This window comes from Schistocerca piceifrons, chromosome 5 (assembly GCF_021461385.2).
Source record: "Schistocerca piceifrons isolate TAMUIC-IGC-003096 chromosome 5, iqSchPice1.1, whole genome shotgun sequence".
Lineage (NCBI taxonomy): Eukaryota > Metazoa > Arthropoda > Insecta > Orthoptera > Acrididae > Schistocerca > Schistocerca piceifrons.
In genome coordinates, this window is record NC_060142.1 from 163,882,877 (window position 1) to 163,904,474 (window position 21,598).

A 21,598-nucleotide genomic window follows, 5' to 3' on the forward strand; every position below is an offset into this window, starting at 1 on the left:
TTTCTGAACGTCTTCAGTTTCAGTTATACGCTGTTTGCATGAACTGTATATATTAAAATTTGTTTTCTGGCTGCCTGTTTTATTAATGCAAATGTCATTTTCAACCTGTCTCTGAACATCTTTTGTTTCTGCCCTTCATACCCTAAAAAAACTACTGTTCTGTCACTTTAACCACTGGTACTTTACCCCCCTCTCCGCCTTAAGTGGTGGTATATTTTCTCAGTGACTGCAAAGTGTTTGTCAAGTGCTGATCATTCCTCACTGATCAATTCAGCTCGTATTAACACAGCAGTATAAAGCGTTGTTAATTTCTAATCTACGTATGGCCTCTTCCTAAGCCAAAAGAAACTAGGCAGAGACACTGTTTTGAGAAAGAAAGAACAATGGGCCTCTTATGTCATTCTCAAAAGCTGAATGAACAGCTGCAACTCTAAATATTGGAATGGCTTTTGTGAAGAAAATAATGAGGCAGAACTGCACTGAAGATCTACAGGAATCAACTGCTGCTCTTTTGACTCCACAGAAAACCAGTGGGCATGCTGCTAAAATGATGGAACTGGATAATTTTCAAGAGGATACAATTCAGTAACATATATATATGATTATTAACTGCAGAAAGAATATTCCATCTGGAAGAAGCTGCTTCTCACACTCTGAGATAGTAAGTTGTTTTTTGGAGGAGAAACAAGCCTTTCAATGATAACAAAGAAGATAGGGTTTTGACGGAAAAGGTTTTTTGGAAGAAGAGTTCTGCCTGAATGAATGGATGTCAGTGCTTGGAGGTGCCCTTTTTTAAGGGAAGTATCTAAATATGAACATCACGAAATCATTTTGTTGGATGAAACTTAGATAAATGCTGGTCATTCCAGACCAACTACATGAACTGATGACACTGCATGAATAACAACAGAAGCTTCATTTGGAAAAGGCAGTTAGTTCATCCTTTTACATGCTGGAGCAATTGGTATATTTGTTCCAAATGTTTTGTTGATTACATGAAAGAAATCTTGGGAATACCATGAGAAATGATGGCAGTGAATTTTAAAGAGTGGTTTGAATACGCTCTGCTTCCAGATGTTAAAAAGAAATCCACCATAATATTCAATAGAGCACCACATAACCCTGTTCAAGTAAATAAAGCATCTGCGTGCAGCAGTGGGCAGAGTGACATAGCGGACTGACTATAGAATTCATTTTAAAGGGAAATGAAAAAAAGGAGCACTCTGGAAATCATGAAAGAGCACAAATCATGTAATATCGTTTATGAGATTAATGGTCACAGATTGTTGTACCTTCTGCCATATAACTGCCATTTCTATGCAAAAATAACTCACGTGAGCGAAGGTGAAATCATAAGCTGCAGATTGAAATGAAAGCCTTGAATAAAAAAAAAAAAAGTCAAATTCTTTGTGTGTTAAGCCTTGAGCAATATTACTCCCAAAAAGTACCAATATTGTTAAACAAACATGGCACATCTTGAGAGAGGCAAGGCATGAGAAGGCGCACTGAAATAGAGTGGAAGAGGTTTTGGATAATGAGAACACTGTCCTTGAAGACCGTGGAGTCTACCCTCTTCAACGAGTTGCAGGTATGAGATGCACCTGTGCATTAAAATATGTAATAAAATACTGATATGATCCCTGAAGTTATTAGTGCCTTTTTTCATGCTTCCGTGGTAAACCACCAAATTGCTCTAACGTCAGTCATTGCTACAAGGCAAGTGCATAAGACATGATAGCAACTCCGCATGCACTACTCCAGAGCATGCCCACTAGAGAGTGACACCACAGCTATAGCTCAGCCCCACCTGCAATTCTCCATTTACATACGCATTCATTGCCTGGTGATTGCTCTCATTCTGTTCTGACTCTGCATGCTATTCACTGTGTTACTGAACTGTCTAGCATTTTTCTGCTATGTGGCACTTCTAACAATAACTGGTTTCACATTGTGCTGTATTAATGTTACATACGTTGTTCTTGAAGTGGCATTTTGTGTTCTTATGTTGTGAGTTATATCATAACTCGAGACAAGGATCGAATTTTTTTCATGTTCGTTTTGTAACCATGGATCCTGCACCACAGGCTACTTTACCTTGCTGTCTGTTAGAATGCAGAGGGATGGTGGTGGTCATTGTGTCAGACCTGGAAGAGGGATCAACTTTGACAACGTGTCCAAGACAATAACAGTAGTGTGCAAACACTGTCGCCCTCCGATTCTTGTTGCATAAACAAGGAAAGCCTCGGTCCCTGATTGCATTCATTTCTGTCATGCACAGACTATTTTTGAACATGTCAGAGAAGACTGGCTGACAGGTGGACACAGTGCAAGGCATACTGGAAGGACGGGCATCTTGCGTCTGTCTGCTGTTCTCTGGATAAGAAACACTCACCTCGACAGGACATAATGGACATTAATGTACTCTCACCTGAATCTCAAGCCCCGGTGGAGTCCCCTCAGAAACTGTTCATCATACTGAACAGGTTAACACTGTTTCCCTTTTCAATTTTCACACATATTTTGAGTTGGGGCCACCACCCCTTCCCTCCACAGCTTGCCACATAGCGGCACAAAGAAAAAGCATTGTCATCAAAGGACAAATCATGATTATGGTGAAGCACAAAACTCATATGACAACTCACCTTTCTTGCAGTTCACAATATGGATACAGAGAATCTCTCGCCCTTGATGCCTTTCCAGCTTTCAGGTTTGTCATCGATGATTCAGCCCACATAACCTTGGAGCAAATAACATTTTGGGAATTGGAAATCTTTAGTGAGGAGTAGGCTGTCATTTACTCTGGAGTGGAGGGAGGGGGGGAAGGGCTGCACAAGTCAAAACACTTTACAACGTAGATCACCTTATAGGCATTGGCACGCCCTCACTTTTCCATGGATGGCCCTTGCCCTTGCACTGTGGGATGCTGTCAAGGCTTAATTAGATAGTGAACATTATATGTTACTGAAAAGATGTCTGCTGGTGAATGGACAGCGCTCATGGTTATGGTAAAAAAAAAAAAAATGACATTGAGAAAGTAGCACCTGTGTGTAGTATTTAAAGTTGTAGTCAATTCCCACTCTTATGATCAACATGTATCCCATTCTGAAACCAGATGGGCTTTTCTCTGCATTCGCCAACATTTTTTGAAGGTGGATCTTTTGGAAGCTGTAATGTAACATGGGATTCTTCAGAATAACGTTCCATTCTTATCCTCTTAGGCTGACAAAAGATGTTTGTGAGAGACAAAACTGTAGGTTAGGTAGTTGGTAAGGATAAAATGTCCCACTCTGCGCTCATGTCACATCAGCTCTGAACAACATCGGTAAGATGCAACTGCGACTAAGCTTCTTCACCTGCTATGGTGGAGCTTTTATTCTTTGGATGTTGCAGCTTGGCTGTGTCTTGGTTGTCAAGGAACAGTCACCCACACTGAAGAATGTAAATGAGCAGAAACAAATGAAATATTTTGTTCAAGAACAGTCACTTACTTTCAATCACTAATGTCATAGTAAGATACATGTTGTTTTAAATAGTCTGTCATGGGCTATGAGATATATTCATCCATCACTGTAATTGAAGCTGTATATGAAAACCAATGGGCATAAAATATGGAAGAATTACTGCTAAGTTGTTTATGTCATTTAGTAGCTTGGCCAGATTACAACTCTCTTCCTGCATCTACTGATTGCAACAAAGTATAGAAGACCAAGAGAACTGTCATGTGGCACTGCATTGCAGGACAAAGCAGGTAATTAACTTTGAGAACAGTGATGGACAAATTCTGAGTGATAGATTGTGCCTGAAGGGCACAGTGTGAGATAATACTACAAAACACCTCACCTGGCATAGTCCTGCAACAAGACTAGTCATCACACCTCATTTGGCTCGCTGGTGCAGAATGCAAATTGGAGTTGTGAAAAGCATTTGGGATCTTACAAGAAATTTTGAGGAGAATAAGACAAAAAGATGATATGTTACCCTCAGCAAACAAATCAGCAACAGTGAAGATATAGGATTGTACATGCTGTGTTGTCACCCATGGTGATTACAGATTAGATTAGATTAGATTAATACTAGTTCCATGGATCATTAATACGATATTTCGTAATGATGTGGAACGAGTCAAATTTTCCAATACATGACATAATTAAGTTAATTTAACAACATACTTATATATAAAAACAAAGATGAGGTGACTTACCGAACAAAAGCGCTGGCAGGTCGATAGACACACAAACAAACACAAACATACACACAAAATTCAAGCTTTCGCAACAAACTGTTGCCTCATCAGGAAAGAGGGAAGGAGAGGGGAAGACGAAAGGAAGTGGGTTTTAAGGGAGAGGGTAAGGAGTCATTCCAATCCCGGGAGCGGAAAGACTTACCTTAGGGGGAAAAAAGGACAGGTATACACTCGCACACACGCACATATCCATCCACACATACAGACACAAGCAGACATATTTCTGCTTGTGTCTGTATGTGTGGATGGATATGTGCGTGTGTGCGAGTGTATACCTGTCCTTTTTTCCCCCTAAGGTAAGTCTTTCCGCTCCCGGGATTGGAATGACTCCTTACCCTCTCCCTTAAAACCCACTTCCTTTCGTCTTCCCCTCTCCTTCCCTCTTTCCTGATGAGGCAACAGTTTGTTGCGAAAGCTTGAATTTTGTGTGTATGTTTGTGTTTGTTTGTGTGTCTATCGACCTGCCAGCGCTTTTGTTCGGTAAGTCACCTCATCTTTGTTTTTATATATAATTTTTCCCACGTGGAATGTTTCCTTCCATTATATTGATAACAACATACTTAAGTTAATATAACAACTTTTTTATTTTTTTTGTTTTTTATTTTTTTTAATAATTTTTTTTCTTAATTTATTTCTAAAAATTCCTCTATGGAGTAGAAGGAGTTGTCATTCAGAAATTCTTTTAATTTCTTCTTAAATACTTGTTGGTTATCTGCCAGACTTTTGATACTATTTGGTAAGTGACCAAAGGCTTTAGTGGCAGCATGATTCACTAAAGATTTCCAATTCCCAAAATGTTATTTGCTCCAAGTTTATGTGGGCTGAATCATCGATGACAAACCTGAAAGCTGGAAAGGCATCAAGGGCGAGAGATTCTCTGTATCCATATTGTGAACTGCAAGAAAGGTGAGTTGTCATATGAGTTTTGTGCTTCACCATAATCATGATTTGTCCTTTGATGACAATGCTTTTTTTTTGTGCCGCTATGTGGCAAGCTGTGGAGGGAAGGGGTGGTGCCCCCAACTCGAAATATGTGTGAAAATTGAAAAGGGAAACAGAGGCACCAGTGTTAACCTGTTCAGTATGATGAACAGTTTCTGAGGGGACTCCACCAGGGCTTGAGATTCAGGTGAGAGTACATTAATGTCCATTATGTCCTGTCGAGGTGAGTGTTTCTTATCCAGAGCACAGCAGACAGATGTAAGATGCCCATCCTTCCAGTATGCCTTGCACTGTGCCAAAGTTAGATTTAATCTTGAATAGTGAAGATCATCCTTTCTCCTAGTATTGTAGTTATGCACACTGCTATTACTTTTGAATTGGGTTTGGTTGTTAACAACAAATTTCATAAGAGAGTATATATACTGAGAAGCTACTGTGAATATCCCTAGATCCTTAAATAAATGTCTGCAGGATGATCTTGGGTGGACTCCAGCTATTATTCTGATTACATGCTTTTGTGCAATAAATACTTTATTCCTCAGTGATGAATTACCCCAAAATATGATGCCATATGAAAGCAATGAGTGAAAATAGGGGTAGTAAGCTAATTTACTAAGATGTTTATCACCAAAATTTGCAATGACCCTTATTGCATAAGTAGCGGAGCTCAAATGTTTCAGCAGATCATCAATGTGTTTCTTCCAATTTAATCTCTCATCAATGGACACACCTAAAAATTTGGAATATTCTACCTCAGCTATATGCTTCTGATTAAGGTCTATATTTATTAAGGGCGTCATACCATTCACTGTACGGAACTGTATGTACTGTGTCTTATCAAAATTCAGTGAGAGTCCATTTACAAGGAACCACTTAGTAATTTTCTGAAAGACAGTATTGACAATTTCATCAGTTAATTCTTGTTTGTCAGGTGTGATTACTATACTTGTATCATCAGCAAAGAGAACTAACTTTGCCTCTTCATGAATATAGAATGGCAAGTCAGTAATATATATTAAGAACAACAAAGGACCCAAGACCGACCCTTGTGGAACCCCATTCTTGATAGTTCCCCAGATTGAGGAATGTGCTGATCTTTGCATATTATGAGAACTACTTATTTCAACTTTCTGCACTCTTCCAGTTAGGTACGAATTAAACCATTTGTACACTGGCCCACTCACGCCACAATACTTGAGCTTGTCTAGCAGAATTTCATGATTTACACAATCAAAAGCCTTTGAGAGATCACAAAAAATCCCAATGGGTGGTGTTCGGTTATTCAGATCATTCAAAATTTGATTGGTGAAAGCATATATCGCATTTTCTGTTGAAAAACCTTTCTGGAAACCAAACTGACATTTTGTTAGTACTTCATTTTTACAGATATGCGAAGCTACTCTTGAACACATTACTTTCTCAAAAATTTTGGATAAAGCTGTTAGAAGGGAGATTGGATGGTAATTGTTGACATCAGCTCTATCCCCTTTTTATGCAAAGGTATAACAATAGCATATTTCAGTCTATCAGGGAAAATGCCCTGTTCCAGAGAGCTATTACACAGGTGGCTGAGAATCTTACTTATCTGTTGAGAACAAGCTTTTAGTATTTTGCTGGAAATGCCATCAATCCCATGTGAGTTTTTGCTTCTAAGCAAGTTTATTATTTTCCTAATTTCAGAGGGAGAAGTGGGTGAGATTTCAATTGTATCAAATTGCAAAGGTATGGCCTCTTCCAGTAACAGCCTAGCATCTTCTAATGAACACCTGGATCCTACTAAATCCACAACATTTAGAAAATGATTATTAAAAATATTTTCAACTTCTGACTTTTTGTTCGTAAAGTTTTCATTCAATTTGATGGTAATACTGTCTTCCTGTGCTCTTGGTTGACCTGTTTCTCTTTTAATAATATTCCGAATTGTTTTAATTTTATTATCAGAGATACTGATTTCAGACATGATACACATACTTCTGGATTTTAATAACTTTTCTTAATATAACACAATAGTTTTTATAATGTTTGATAGTTTCTGGGTCACTACTCTTTCTTGCTGTCAGATACATTTCCCTTCTCCGGTTACAAGATATTTTTATACCCTTAGTAAGCCATGGTTTGTTACAAGGTTTCTTACGAGTATATTTAACTATTTTCTTGGGGAAGCAGTTTTCAAATGCATTTACAAAAATGTCATGAAATAAATTATATTTTAAATTGGCATCAGGTTCACGGTACACCTCATCCCAGTCTAACTGCTGTAGGCTTTCCCTGAAATTTGCAATTGTTAAATCGTTGACTGAACGTACTACTTTGGAGGACTGTTTAGTATTACTGAATGGAGCTATGTCATATATTGTAACTAGCTGTGCACCATGATCAGAAAGACCATTCTCAACAGGCTGAGCATTTATCTGGTTAAACTTATCTTGGTCTATAAAGAAGTTATCTATCAGTGAGCTGCTATCCTTTACCACCCGAGTAGGAAAATCAATAACGGGTGTCAAATTGAAAGAACCGAGTAATACTTCAAGGTCGTTTTTCCTATTACCCTCTTTCAGAGAATCTACATTGAAGTACCCACAAATAATAATTTGCTTCCCCCTGTCTGACAGATAGCACAACAAGGAGTCCAAATTTTTCAGAAATAGATGAAAATTTCCTGATGGGGACCTATATACAGTTACAATTATAAATGTGCCTTTATTTAATTTAAGCTCACAGGCACATGCTTCTATATGTTTCTCTACACAAAACTTTTTTGTTTCTATACTTTTTGCACAATGATAACTTTTGACATACACTCCTGGAAATGGAAAAAAGAACACATTGACACCGGTGTGTCAGACCCACCATACTTGCTCCGGACACTGCGAGAGAGCTGTACAAGCAATGATCACACGCACGGCACAGTGGACACACCAGGAACCGCGGTGTTGGCCGTCGAACGGCGCTAGCTGCGCAGCATTTGTGCACCGCCGCCGTCAGTGTCAGCCAGTTTGCCGTGGCATACGGAGCTCCATCGCAGTCTTTAACACTGGTAGCATGCCGCGACAGCGTGGATGTGAACCGTATGTGCAGTTGACGGACTTTGAGCGAGGGCGTATAGTGGGCATGCGGGAGGCCGGGTGGACATACCGCCGAATTGCTCAACACGTGGGGCGTGAGGTCTCCACAGTACATCGATGTTGTCGCCAGTGGTCGGCGGAAGGTGCACGTGCCCGTCGACCTGGGACCGGACCGCAGCGACGCACGGATGCACGCCAAGACCGTAGGATCCTACGCAGTGCCGTAGGGGACCGCACCGCCACTTCCCAGCAAATTAGGGACACTGTTGCTCCTGGGGTATCGGCGAGGACCATTCGCAACCGTCTCCATGAAGCTGGGCTACGGTCCCGCACACCGTTAGGCCGTCTTCCGCTCACGCCCCAACATCGTGCAGCCCGCCTCCAGTGGTGTCGCGACAGGCGTGAATGGAGGGACGAATGGAGACATGTCGTCTTCAGCAATGAGAGTCGCTTCTGCCTTGGTGCCAATGATGGTCGTATGCGTGTTTGGCGCCGTGCAGGTGAGCGCCACAATCAGGACTGCATACGACCGAGGCACACAGGGCCAACACCCGGCATCATGGTGTGGGGAGCGATCTCCTACACTGGCCGTACACCACTGGTGATCGTCGAGGGGACACTGAATAGTGCACGGTACATCCAAACCATCATCGAACCCATCGTTCTACCATTCCTAGACCGGCAAGGGAACTTGCTGTTCCAACAGGACAATGCACGTCCGCATGTATCCCGTGCCACCCAACGTGCTCTAGAAGGTGTAAGTCAACTACCCTGGCCAGCAAGATCTCCGGATCTGTCCCCCATTGAGCATGTTTGGGACTGGATGAAGCGTCGTCTCACGCGGTCTGCACGTCCAGCACGAACGCTGGTCCAACTGAGGCGCCAGGTGGAAATGGCATGGCAAGCCGTTCCACAGGACTACATCCAGCATCTCTACGATCGTCTCCATGGGAGAATAGCAGCCTGCATTGCTGCGAAAGGTGGATACACACTGTACTAGTGCCGACATTGTGCATGCTCTGTTGCCTGTGTCTATGTGCCTGTGGTTCTGTCAGTGTGATCATGTGATGTATCTGACCCCAGGAATGTGTCAATAAAGTTTCCCCTTCCTGGGACAATGAATTCACGGTGTTCTTATTTCAATTTCCAGGAGTGTATATGGCAACTCCTCCTTTCTCCATATTTTCTCTCATTACATGTGCAGAGAGCTTATATCCACTTACATTTACCTTATCCATATCAGTAACAATGTGATGCTCCGACAGGCATAGGATATCTATTTCATCCTCAGCTTCTAAATCTTCTAAAAAAACCAGAAGCTCATCTATTTTATTCTTTAAACTCCCAATATTTTGATGAAATATACTTACATTATTTTTAATTATACTTTTATGAGAACCTTTCCTTATTCTAACATTTGCAGTACTCTCCTGTCTGAGTTTCTCATTGTGCTTAGGTCTAGTTCCTATACCAGTGGTCACATGGTGTTCAGAGAGGCAGATTATGTCAACTGGGTTGGGTGACTTTAATTCATCAAAGCAATTACCTAGGACTGAGATACAACTTGGAGGAGATAAAATTTCTGGTGATTGGTGAAAATTTATAATTGACAGCTGTGATTGGCGATCCAATGGGCTAGAATTGTGCTGTTTAATTTCTTCCCTTAACTGAAGATTTGTTTCAATCCTGACCTCTCATAGAACTTGACATCTTTCTGTCTTACCTATCCTAAAAAAGGTGCTGCTCCAACACCTGTAACCACTGGTATTTTACCATTCATGGCAGTACCTCCCCCCTTAAATTTCCTGCTATTACTCCAGCCAGTTTCCCCTTCCCTTTCCTGTTGAGATGTAGGCCGTGCCTGAGAGAATCAACAGGAACTACACCAATATGAGCCCCCGCACCCGACCCAAGCAGCCGTTCCAACTCCAAATTAACTCACCCAACAGAAGAGTTCAAATGAGGCCGGTCATGGCGTCTCAGGACAGATACAAATTCAACATTGATGTGTCTTGATGTCGACGCAATCTTTACCAGGTCACACTCTATACTGTGCCCTGGATCTCTGTCGATGCTGTTCCCTGGCCCTCCCACAATAACCACGGTGTCTTCCCTGGTAAATCCTTTACAGAGTGAACCTAAATCCTCTGTCACCTGATCCAGACTAGCACTTGGTTTGAAAAAATTTGTGACCTGGTATTCTGGTCCTAATTCCTCCTGCAGAAGTTGGCCTACACCTCTGGCATGAGAACTGCCTAACAACAAAACTTTCTTCCTTTTCGATGACTTTCCTACATTGTTTTTCAATTTCCTATTGAAAGTTTGTTGTGTCCTGTCTACACCTACCTCTGCTTGAGGCTCATCAGTTTCTAACTGAAGCAACAGGTCAAACTTATTTTTGACATTCACCACAAAACTGTCAGACTTAGTTCTAGGCCTGTTCCTTCTGTTACCTGTTGCCACTTCCCACCTCTCTTTGCCCTTCTCCCTCCTTAACCTGTCCAGATCTTCCCTAGCCTGATCTAGGTCAGCCTGAAGGGCAGCAATTTTCCCCTCCTGTTCCACTATCTTACTATCTCTGCTGCAAATCCTACAGAACCACTGATGAACCTGATCCACTTCCCCGACACCCACGCCACTGCAGTCCCCCCAGTGAAAAAAAGTACTGCATCCATCACACCAAATCCCGGAACTAACAATTCTATGGCAAGTCAGGCACTTCTCACTCATGGCAAAAATAATACTTTAGCTAGAATAAATCAATTAAATTACCGAAAATCAAAAAAAGAAGTTACGAGAATTAAGCCTATTCACAAATGTATATAAGCAAGTTTCTGATTTAAAATTCCGCTGTTTTCATATTAAAGAAGTATTTCTGTAATTTGGTAAAACCCCAGTAAGTGTAACTTACCATCTTAAAAGAGATAAATAAGACCAGCAGACCACAGTAACAAGGTCAACAACAAGAAACAGTTACATGTCAAAAGAACTGTTGACCCATGAACCATGAAATATTACGTCAATGAATCAAAAGATCTCTGCATGCTGTTTCCAAGACTACGAGTGCAGCCATGTTTCTGACAGCAGCAGTCAACCAATGATGGCAGTGCAGCGCAGCACAGCAATGCACTGCAGCAGCTGACTGTGGCAATGGTTACATAGTGGTTCATTGAGACATTGTTGTGCACATAAACAATGTGTCAGCAGCATGGTGCAGTTAGCAATGCAACTCATTAAGTGGGGTGTTTTAGATAATTTTATAACTGACTCTTTGGGTTTGTTGCAAAACAAAATTGCAGAATATCTAAGAGTAGAGATTATTGTGTAGTTAACATGACATTTCATTAGGAAATGCCATGGTACTCTCTTAGGCTCTTCAAGAAATTGAAGATATTCAAGGGAATAGAGAGAGAGAAAAACTGTTATTTTAAGTTAATTGAACTAAAGTGGAGCCAAGAATATACGCAGAGTTGAACATTCCATGGGCATGAGCGGTGAATGGAAGTCGTCACTTGCTGTGGTGGACCTTTCATTCTGTGCACCTGCTGATGGAAGCTGTTATGGAGGACTGCCAAAGAATAATCAAAGCACCTGAATTAGCACTAGCCACATGACATTTCATTTTTTCGCTGAACGTTATGTAAATTGTAATGTAATGGACTTACTCTATAGTATATGGACCATAGAGGAGGAAGAGCCTTGTGCTCATTGTAAAGTAAAGTGTAATAATGGTTAATCTGACAATATACGGTTGAAATGCTGGAATTCTAGTTATGACTGCTTTACGTTATTTGGGGAGAGAAATGAGCTCTTTTTCCACTAATTCAAGAAATATTCTCGGAAGAGGATTCAAGAACGGTGAAGAAGATTATTAGTTGGGACTGAATAGCAGGACCAGCTCTACAAGATAAATTTATAGGTGACTGTAGTATCCAGAAGATATTAGTAAACAAATTAAATCTAATAAAAAACGTTGTGTGCTATTCCGGGCAGATGTATATAATTGGTAGGTTCAATGTCTCCCTGTGAGCCCTAGGCACACAATAATTGTTGTTACTAGATGTCAATTACTAAGAAGTGACATGGAAAACTCTGTAGATGAGATATTAGAAAAACTGAAAAATTAGAACAGCTCAACTAGCTGTCAAACAGTATTTAAATTTAAAACTCAAGGGGGAGGGGGGGAGAGATAGCTACAAAAGTAAACTTCTCATATAGTAAAATTTCCAAATGGAAGCAAACTTACGGGAATCTTCAACTCAAGAAATAAAAATTAATCAAATCTCAGACAGTATAGAAATATTAGAACATAATAAAGCAGTATTATGAAAAGGAAAATTGCTACTCACCATATAGCAGATATACTGAGTTGCAGATAGGACAACAAAATGAGTGTCCCAAATAAAGCTTGCCTCAGTTGCCTGAGACTGCAGAGTGAGTGAGAGAGAGAGAGAGAGAGAGAGAGAGAGAGAGAGAGTGTGTATTTTTGATGGATGAAGGCCTTTAATGGCTGAAAGATTTATTTGTGACAGTATTTTTGTTGTGCCTTTCTGCGACTCAGCATCTCCACTATATGGTGAGTGGCAACTTTCCTTTTCATAATAGTGTTATATTTCATCTCGGATTTTCTACTGTTAGAAAATAATAAGGACTTTATTGAAATAACTAGTAACCCAAATGTCTTAACTAGTTTGGAGGGAAGTCAACACACATTAGTTGAACAGAAAGTAACATAAAGTTGAATTTGTCAACGCTATACTTAATTCTTTGACAATTACTGTAGAGAACCAAATGGAATTTCTAAGTCATAGCGAGTACGCAAAAGAACACGACTATCGTAAACCTCAGTATGAAAATAGTTATGTTGTATTTCACCATTTCAAGGAAGTACATTTAATATTAAATAACTCATAGGTACACTATATTTATGCTTTATGGTAACAAGTGTTGGAATGTTAATCAATATTTAAAGGAAGGAAGCTATAACGAGTTTTAAAATGAATATTTTGGCTTGAGACACACTGGAGGTGAGAAAAGTAGAACTAAGAGTTGAGATTCTCGAATATATACAAGATTTTAAGCTTTACTGCAGCAAGCATATGACTTTAATTGTTACGACTGGATTCCAAATTTTGTTTGGTATTCCGTAGATGTATTTTGTTTGGTATTCCATATATGAACTGTATATGCTAACAAAATGAGTATGTGCATTGTTCAGTCCAACCGATAGAAGATATATGAGTATTATTCTCCCAACCCAGGAGCAAGGTTACAGAAATTAATTTAGGGGACATCACTGGTCATTAGTGATGCGATGGCTCTCTATGGGTTAGTACCATACAGTAAATCATGCTTCCCGTACCTGTATGTTAGCACCACCACCTAGTGGTGGTGATGTTAGGATCAGTTTTCAGGGTTTGTGCAGGTTTAACTGAGACAAGTCCATCCTGTACGATATGCCAAACATACTTCAACCTCTGGTAGCTTGGTGAAGAACCCTACAGGTAAGAGATCCTGGTGTGTGGGATGGTATGAGATACTGTCCTTGGGGCTTCTATCTTCTTTCTTCCTTCGATCCGAGAAAACTCATTCTTAATTTTCTTTTTCTTACTCCTTCAACTGGACTACCTAGTCTAACATCCCTCTTTCCACATTCATGTGTTTCTGTCACAGGAACTCTTCTTTTCCAAAGACCGCATTGGGGTACTTACAACCTATCAATGTGTGGTAGCATGGGGCAATAACACATGAACAGAGACAAGAAACACATACTGTTAACTAACACAGGCAATATAACTGGGAGAAATACATACATTAGCCACAAAAGAAAAACAGGAGGAAGAACAGAAACAGAAATCTTGAGAATGTGCATACTGTTAAAAGTTTTGAGATGGGGTATGCCTAATTTTGGGTTGGTTTGGAGATTAAACAATAGGTGGACTCACGGAAAGGGATGACCGATGCCTAGGTCATGCGATGGAAGGAATGACCTGCACCATTTTTTTTATGTAAAGAGTTGAGAAGAGGGAGACTCATATAGAGGAGATTAAAAGAGTATCTCAGCTCTTACAGAGCTATGATGCTGGTCAGTGACAGTCATATTGCTGAAATATTCTCCAAAATAGCTGAAGTATAATAGACTTGCCTGTGCACTTGTATCCCAATTCCTCACATGTTGACAACTCCAAATCTCAGATTTGTGGTAAGTCAAGAGGATTGTAGTTTAAAATGTCAGCATGTAACTCCTTACAGTAAAGATGAAACTAATCTTTTTTTTTTTATACCAATAAATTTGAGAAATGTATGCTCTTATGATTAATGACAAAGGCACAAGAAGAACTGTTACATCTGAGTAACCAGAACAAAGTCTGGATAAGTGAACTTACTGTTTTTTTTTACATTCTTTGCTACAAAAAGGGAAACAGGATACATGGAAATGCCATCCAAAGAAAGGAAAAGTCTGCAAAAGGGAGGAATTATTTGCTAGAATTTAGGATGTGGTGAACAATGGAATGGTTAGTGGGGCACGCACGACTGTTATCAATTAAGTATATTAGGTATGACTTAAACCTTTGTCGGATCAAACTGGATTAACTGAGGGACATTTTCTGAAATAAAAAAAAGAATTTTGATTCAAAAGACTAAGTGTGGGAAATCATGCAAATAAAACAAACAATCTTCTTCTTCATTCTTCACGCGATCAGGCCCAGAGGACTGCACGCCACCACAGTTAGAGCTCTCCATCCATCTCTGTCTTCTGCTATCTGTCTCCAGTTTTCCGTGACTCCCAGCTGCAACAGGTCTTCTCTCACTCCATCGATCCACCTCTTTCTAGGTCTTCCCACTGGTCTGCTGCCTGACAGGATCCAGTCCATTGTGATTTTGGGCCATCTTGTTGCCTCCATTCTAACAACATGTCCAGCCCATTGCAGTCTTTTGCTTCTCATCACTCCCAAGATGTTAGGCTCCTTGTACAGCTCTTCTAATTCAGTGTTATGGCGTCTTCTCCATTCTCCAGTAGTCTGATCTCTGACTGGTCCAAATATTTTCCTGAGGACTTTCCTTTCAAATGTTAGCAGTCGCTTAAGGTCTTGTTTTCGAGTGCTCCAGGTCTGAGAACCATAAAGTACTACTAGCATTATTAATGTCTTATACAACCATAGCTTTAGTTGTTGCGAGACACTTCTACATTTTAATATAGGGTCTCGAGAGTGATAGTATCTGTTTCCCGCCTGCAGTCGTGCTTTTATCTCTGCTTCAGTTGATGTTACTTCTGTAAAAAATGATCCAAGGTATTTGAACTCTTTCACATGTTTATACCTGGTGTTGTTCACAATTAAATCTTGAGAGTTCTGGATCTATCTTCCTATGGTCATATACTCTGTCTTTTCAGAGCTAATTTGTAGACCGATCCTAGCTGCCAATAACTCCAAGGTCTGGATACTTCTCTTCAGATCTTCTTGTGTGCATGCTAATAGTGCAATGTCATCTGCATAGGCCATATATGTAATGTGTTCATTACCAATTTGAATGCCCTTGATGTTTTCTTTGTTGAAATCCCGCATTACCTTCTCAAGTGCCAGGTTGAAGAGGACAGGTGATAGCCCATCTCCTTGGCGTAATACTGTTACAACTTGGAAGCTTTCTGTCATTTGATTGCCTACCTTAACCTTAAGTTTTGTGTCATTTAGGCATACCTCTACCAGTTTGACCAACTTCTTTGGTATACCAAACTCTGTCATAGTTCTAATCAGGCTAGGTCTATGTATACTGTCGTAAGCCTTCTTGAAGTCTACAAACAGGAGATGTATCTCTCGTCCGTATTCGTACATTTTTTCACAGACCTGTTTTAGGACAAAAATCTGGTCCGTGGTTGATCGCCCTGCCTGGAAACCTCCTTGGTATTCTCCAATTATGTCTGTTGCTATAGGTTTTGTTCGTTTTAATAGGCAGTTGGAGAACATCTTATAAAAGGTGTTGAGTAGCGCTATGCCCCTGTAGTTGTCACATACGGATTTGTCTTTCTTTTTATATATGGGGCATATAACAGCTACCTTCCATTCCTCTGGTATTTCATGTTTTTCCCAAATTTGCTCGATTAGCTTGTGGATTTTGAAACAGAGGATTTCGTCTCCAGCCTTGAGAAGTTCAGCAGGAATACTGTCCTCACCTGGACTTTTACCATTCTTAAGGTTTTTAATCTGGTTCCTTATCTCTTCAATGGTGGGTGAGGATATTCTGGGTCTACTGTTACTGGTTCATCAAACTCAAGTAGTTCGGTTGGTTCATCAGAGTTTAGTAATTCTCTGAAGTATTCCATCCATCTTCTTCCAATTTTTTGATCTTCTGTTAACATTCTTCCATTGGTATCTTTTATAACTCATTTTAAATCGGTAAAGTCAGAGTAAGACATATGTATGTTTTAAACAGTCTGTCATGAGCTACGAGATCTGTCCACCCATCACTTTAATTGAAGCTGTATATCAAAACCAGTGGGCCTACAATACAGGAGAATTATTGTTAAGCTGTTTACGTCACTTAGTGGCTAGGCCAGATTACAGCTCCCTTCCAGCACCAACACATCAGAACAAAGTGAAGACGTCCGAGAGAATGGTCACATGCCAATGCATAGCAGAACTATGCAGGTAATGAACTTCGAGAACGGTGACCAGTAATTATCTACGAGGTAAACTAATACACACATATCCTGGCTGATAGATCATGCTTGAAGTGCACAACAACACGAGGTAACACCAAGAATCACAGGTCTTGGTGGTCAACACACCACTTGGATTATAAATGTCCAAAGTTTTTGGGGGTGGACACTGCGTTGGCCATTTTCAAAGATTCCTCAAGCAACTGCTACAGGATTTTCTGGACAGCATTAATTATCTGGAGAACATAGTGGTAACAGGAGCCACAACAGCAGAACACTTGGTCAACTTGCAGTGGCGGTTCCACACCCTAGCGGTTCCACACCCTATAGTCCACGGGCCTCAAATGCAATCTAGAGAAATCTCTCTCCTCTTTTCTTTTTTAACCATCAATGGAATACCTAATGCACATTGCCTTCTACAATAAGATTAAGTCCATGCAGAACCTGGTTGGGAAGTCGTCATTGCACTTACTTTCTCCACAAATTTCAAGGAGCTCCAGTCTTTTTTTTGGAATGGTCGCATACTATGGGAAATTTATCCCAGGCACGGCATCCATTGTGTACCTGCTAAGCGACCGGTTGGAAGAAGGGCATACCTTTTGTCTGGTTGCAGGCATTTCAGATCTTTAAGAAAGCCCTCTTGTCGGTCCCATGTCTAGCCACATTTCAAGCAGTGGTGGTGGTGTACACCCGATGGGGCCTGGGGGCCATCCCGACACAGAGATGCGGTTGGTTCTGAGCACCTGATTGTATTCATATCAAAGGCACTCAGTGCTGCACAGACAGGTTTTCGCAAATTGAAAAGGAAGCTCTTGAAGTAATTCCATGTGTTCTTCTATGGAGCAAAGTGTCAGCTTATTATGGATCACAAGCCACTGGTCATCCTTCCCGGTCCAAGGGAAAGCTACCTGAGAGGACTGTCCACCAATTCCCATGCTGGGCGCTTTTCCTCTGCAGGTACAATTATGAAATTTACTTTTGCAATAGCACTCAACATGCCGACGCGGATGCCCTTTCCCACCTTCCGATTGGCCCCAACCCGTAGTTTCACCAAGATGAGATTTTGTGTTTCAAGTTGGACCATGAGGTTCAGCAGGTGATCAACTCATTTCCCATCATGGCCAAGGACGCCATATAACCACAGGTCTGACAGCGCACCCAACAGGGTTGACAAGACTGCATTCTTGCTTTTGACTCCAACTCACTGTAACTTTACTACCACCTATGCCACTAGCTAATCCTGTTGGAAGGTGTTGTCTTCCTCATCAGGAATCAATGGTCTCCCAGGGTAGTCCCATCGGAACAACTACACCTGACAATCTTATGGTTACTGCACTTAGTTCACTATACCAAACTGCTCACCCAGTGCTGTGTGTGCTGGCCGAGCACAGACTGGCAGATCAAACATCTTGTCCGCAACTGCCAGCAGGGTGAACAACTAGTGGCTCCCCGCCAGTCGTCTCTTCTTGGCTGATGCCCTAACACCCATGGGAGTGGGTTCATCTTGATTTTGCGGGCCCTTTTTTGGATACCATCTGGCTGATTGTCATCGATGCATACTTCAACTATCTGTACATGATCAAATGTCGGTCCCAGAGTGCGGCAGCTGTGGTTGCGGGGCTCAGTCGAATTTTCATTACTGTAGGACTTCATCTCACGTTGGTGTCAGACAGTAGATGGCAATTTCATACCCAGAAAGGGCTTTTACCACCTGCTGTTCCCACCTTTCCACCCCAGTCAAATGGTGAGGCCAAAAGGCTTATGCGGACTTCTAATGAGGAAGTATATGGCCGACCCTTCTACGGATGAATCAAACAACAGAAAATCCAGAATGCCTAGGCAGCCAGAGACTGGTTATGTGTGTGCGAGTTGTGGCTCCATGATTTTTTTCGTGTGTGTGTGTGTGTGTGTGTGTGTGTGTGTGTGTGTGTGTGTGTGTGTGTGTGTGTGTGTGTTATTGTGTGTGTGTGCGCCCGCATCTCGTGGTCGTGCAGTAGCGTTCTCGCTTCCCACGCCCGGGTTCCCAGGTTCGATTCCCGGCGGGGTCAGGGATTTTCTCTGCCTCGTGATGGCTGGGTGTTGTGTGCTGTCCTTAGGTTAGTTAGGTTTAAGTAGTTCTAAGTTCTAGGGGACTGATGACCATACATGTTAAGTCCCATAGTGCTCAGAGCCATTTTGTGTGTGTGTGTGTGTGTGTGTGTGTGTGTGTGTGTGTGTGTGTGTGTGTGTGTGCGCGCGCGCACGCCCGATTCCAATGAAGGCCTTTTTGGCTAAAAGCTTACATGGTTGACAGTCTTTTTCTTGAGTCCATCTGCAACTCTCCATCTCTGCTATATAGTGGGTAGCAACCTCTCCTCCCATGGATGAGGTAGTCACATTTTTTTTCAGTTTCTACAGGACAATGTCAAAAGGGAACAAGAGTCCGGCAGCGCTCCTACACAGCGATTGACTCCACATGCTCCTGCACCTAATGCAGCCAATGTCTAGAGGGCCGTCCACGTCGTAGTCTCCATGCTTCCTTCTGGGCACCCGCATGTAGGCGCAGACGTCAGGCTAAATGGGTTCCAGGGGTCATCCAATAGCAACAGGGTCACCACATGTTCATTCAGGACACGGGGGACTGGACAGAAACATGCCATCAAAATCAGCTCCACCCCTGGTGAGGGACCTAGCTAGCTACATCACTGAACCCTCCAGCAGTACCTTTTCTTCCTTTGCAACAAATTCGCTGCTCCCTCCTCTCCCACTGCTGAACAGTTCCTGCCCCTGGTTTCTCTATCCTATTAGCTAAGCCCGACCCCACCTCTGTTTATAGGACACCCATGACAGACAGGGCATCCAATGGAGTTCCAGATGCTGTAGTGGCATCGACGGTGCCACACCCATCACTACTGTTCCCTTCTGTGCCGGGACCGGATGTGGACATGGTGGTCTCTGCTATAAACATTGGCCCTATTTACACCGATTGGAAGCTGGCGGTGCCACAGCAGGTGTCCCATACTTCTGATGACATTGGTTTGGTTCGGGAGGGGGGGGGGGGGGCTAAGCGAGCATTTGGCTCGGCGAGAGTCACCTCACTGAGACACTGCTCACCGTTTCCCCATCCAAGAAGGGATGTGGTAAACCACCGAGGTATCAACTAGATGTTGGGCACTGGACAAAATCTCTTGACACTGACTATTGTCACAAGATGCGCATGAATGACACGACAGCCATTTCATGTCCACTAGTGAGGAGCATGGCTATTAAGTGGCAACACTGCAGTTATGTGACAGTACTTGATGACTGCACAGGTGCAGCCTAGCATCACCTGCAGCTCACTCTCTATTATGTGATCATCACCCAGTGATTACTCTCATTCTGTTCTGACTCCACATGGTGTTCACTATGTCACTGAACTGTCTACTATTTGTCTGCAATGTAGCATTTCTAACACTGTATCTACGAGGGTCACTCCAAAAGAAAGGCACACTATTTTTTTAAAAATCCATCTTTTACTCTACATGTTTAAAAGTTTTACAGTGTTTAAATACATCCTTTAGGAACAATATTTTCATTTCTCCACATAATTCCCATCCCTCTCACCTGCCTTACTCCATCTTGGAACCAGCGCCTGTATACCTGCACGGTAAAATTCTGGACCAATCTGTTGGAGCCATTTGGCAGCATGCACAAGGAGCCATCATCTTCAAACCTTGTTCCACGAAGAGAGCCTTTCAGTTTCCCGAATAGATGATAGTCACATGGAGCCAGGTCAGGACTGTACGGCGGGTGTTTCAGTGTTGTCCATCCGAGTTTTGTGATCGCTTCCATGGTTTTTTGAGTGACATGTGGCCGTGCATTGTCGTGCAACAGCAAAACATCCTGCTTTTGCTGATGTGGTCGAACACGACTCAGTCGAGTCTGAAGTTTCTTCTGTGTTGTCACGTATGCATCAGAATTTATGGTGGTTCCACTTGGCATGATGTCCACAAGCAAGAATCCTTCAGAATTGAAAAACACCGTAGCCATAACTTTTCCAGCAGAAGGTGTGTATTTGAATTTTTTTTTTCCTTGGGTGAATTTGCATGATGCCATTCTCTGGTGAAAAATGATGGAGCCATGTTTCATCACTTGTCACAATTCTTCCAAGAAATTCATCTCCACCACTCTCGTACAGTTCCAAAAGTTCGCTGCATACCGTTTTTCTAGTTTCTTTGTGAGCCACTATCAACATCCTGGGAACCCACCTGGCACAAACCATTTTTAATGCCAACACTTTCAGTATTCTGCAAACACTTCCTTCCCCTATCCCAATGTAGCGTGACAATTCGCTCACTGTGATGCATCTGTCAGCAGTCACCAATTCGTAAACTCTCTGCACATTGTCTAGAGTGTGTGCAGTACGAGGCCTGCCATTGCGAGGACAATCCTCAATATTGCCTTGCCCGCTTTCATCATGTAACCTGCTTGCCTACCGACTAACTGTAACGCAATCGACTGCAGCATCTCCATACACCTTTTTCAACCTCTTCTGGATGTTTCCCACTGTCTCGTTTTCACAGCACAGGAATTCTATGACAGCACATTGCTTCTGGCGAATGTCAAGTGTAGCATCCATCTTTAAGAGATGCTGTGATGGCGCCACTCACGGTAACAGGTTGAACTAAGTTTGAAAACAAGGGGGAAGGATGTATCTACACACTATTAGAC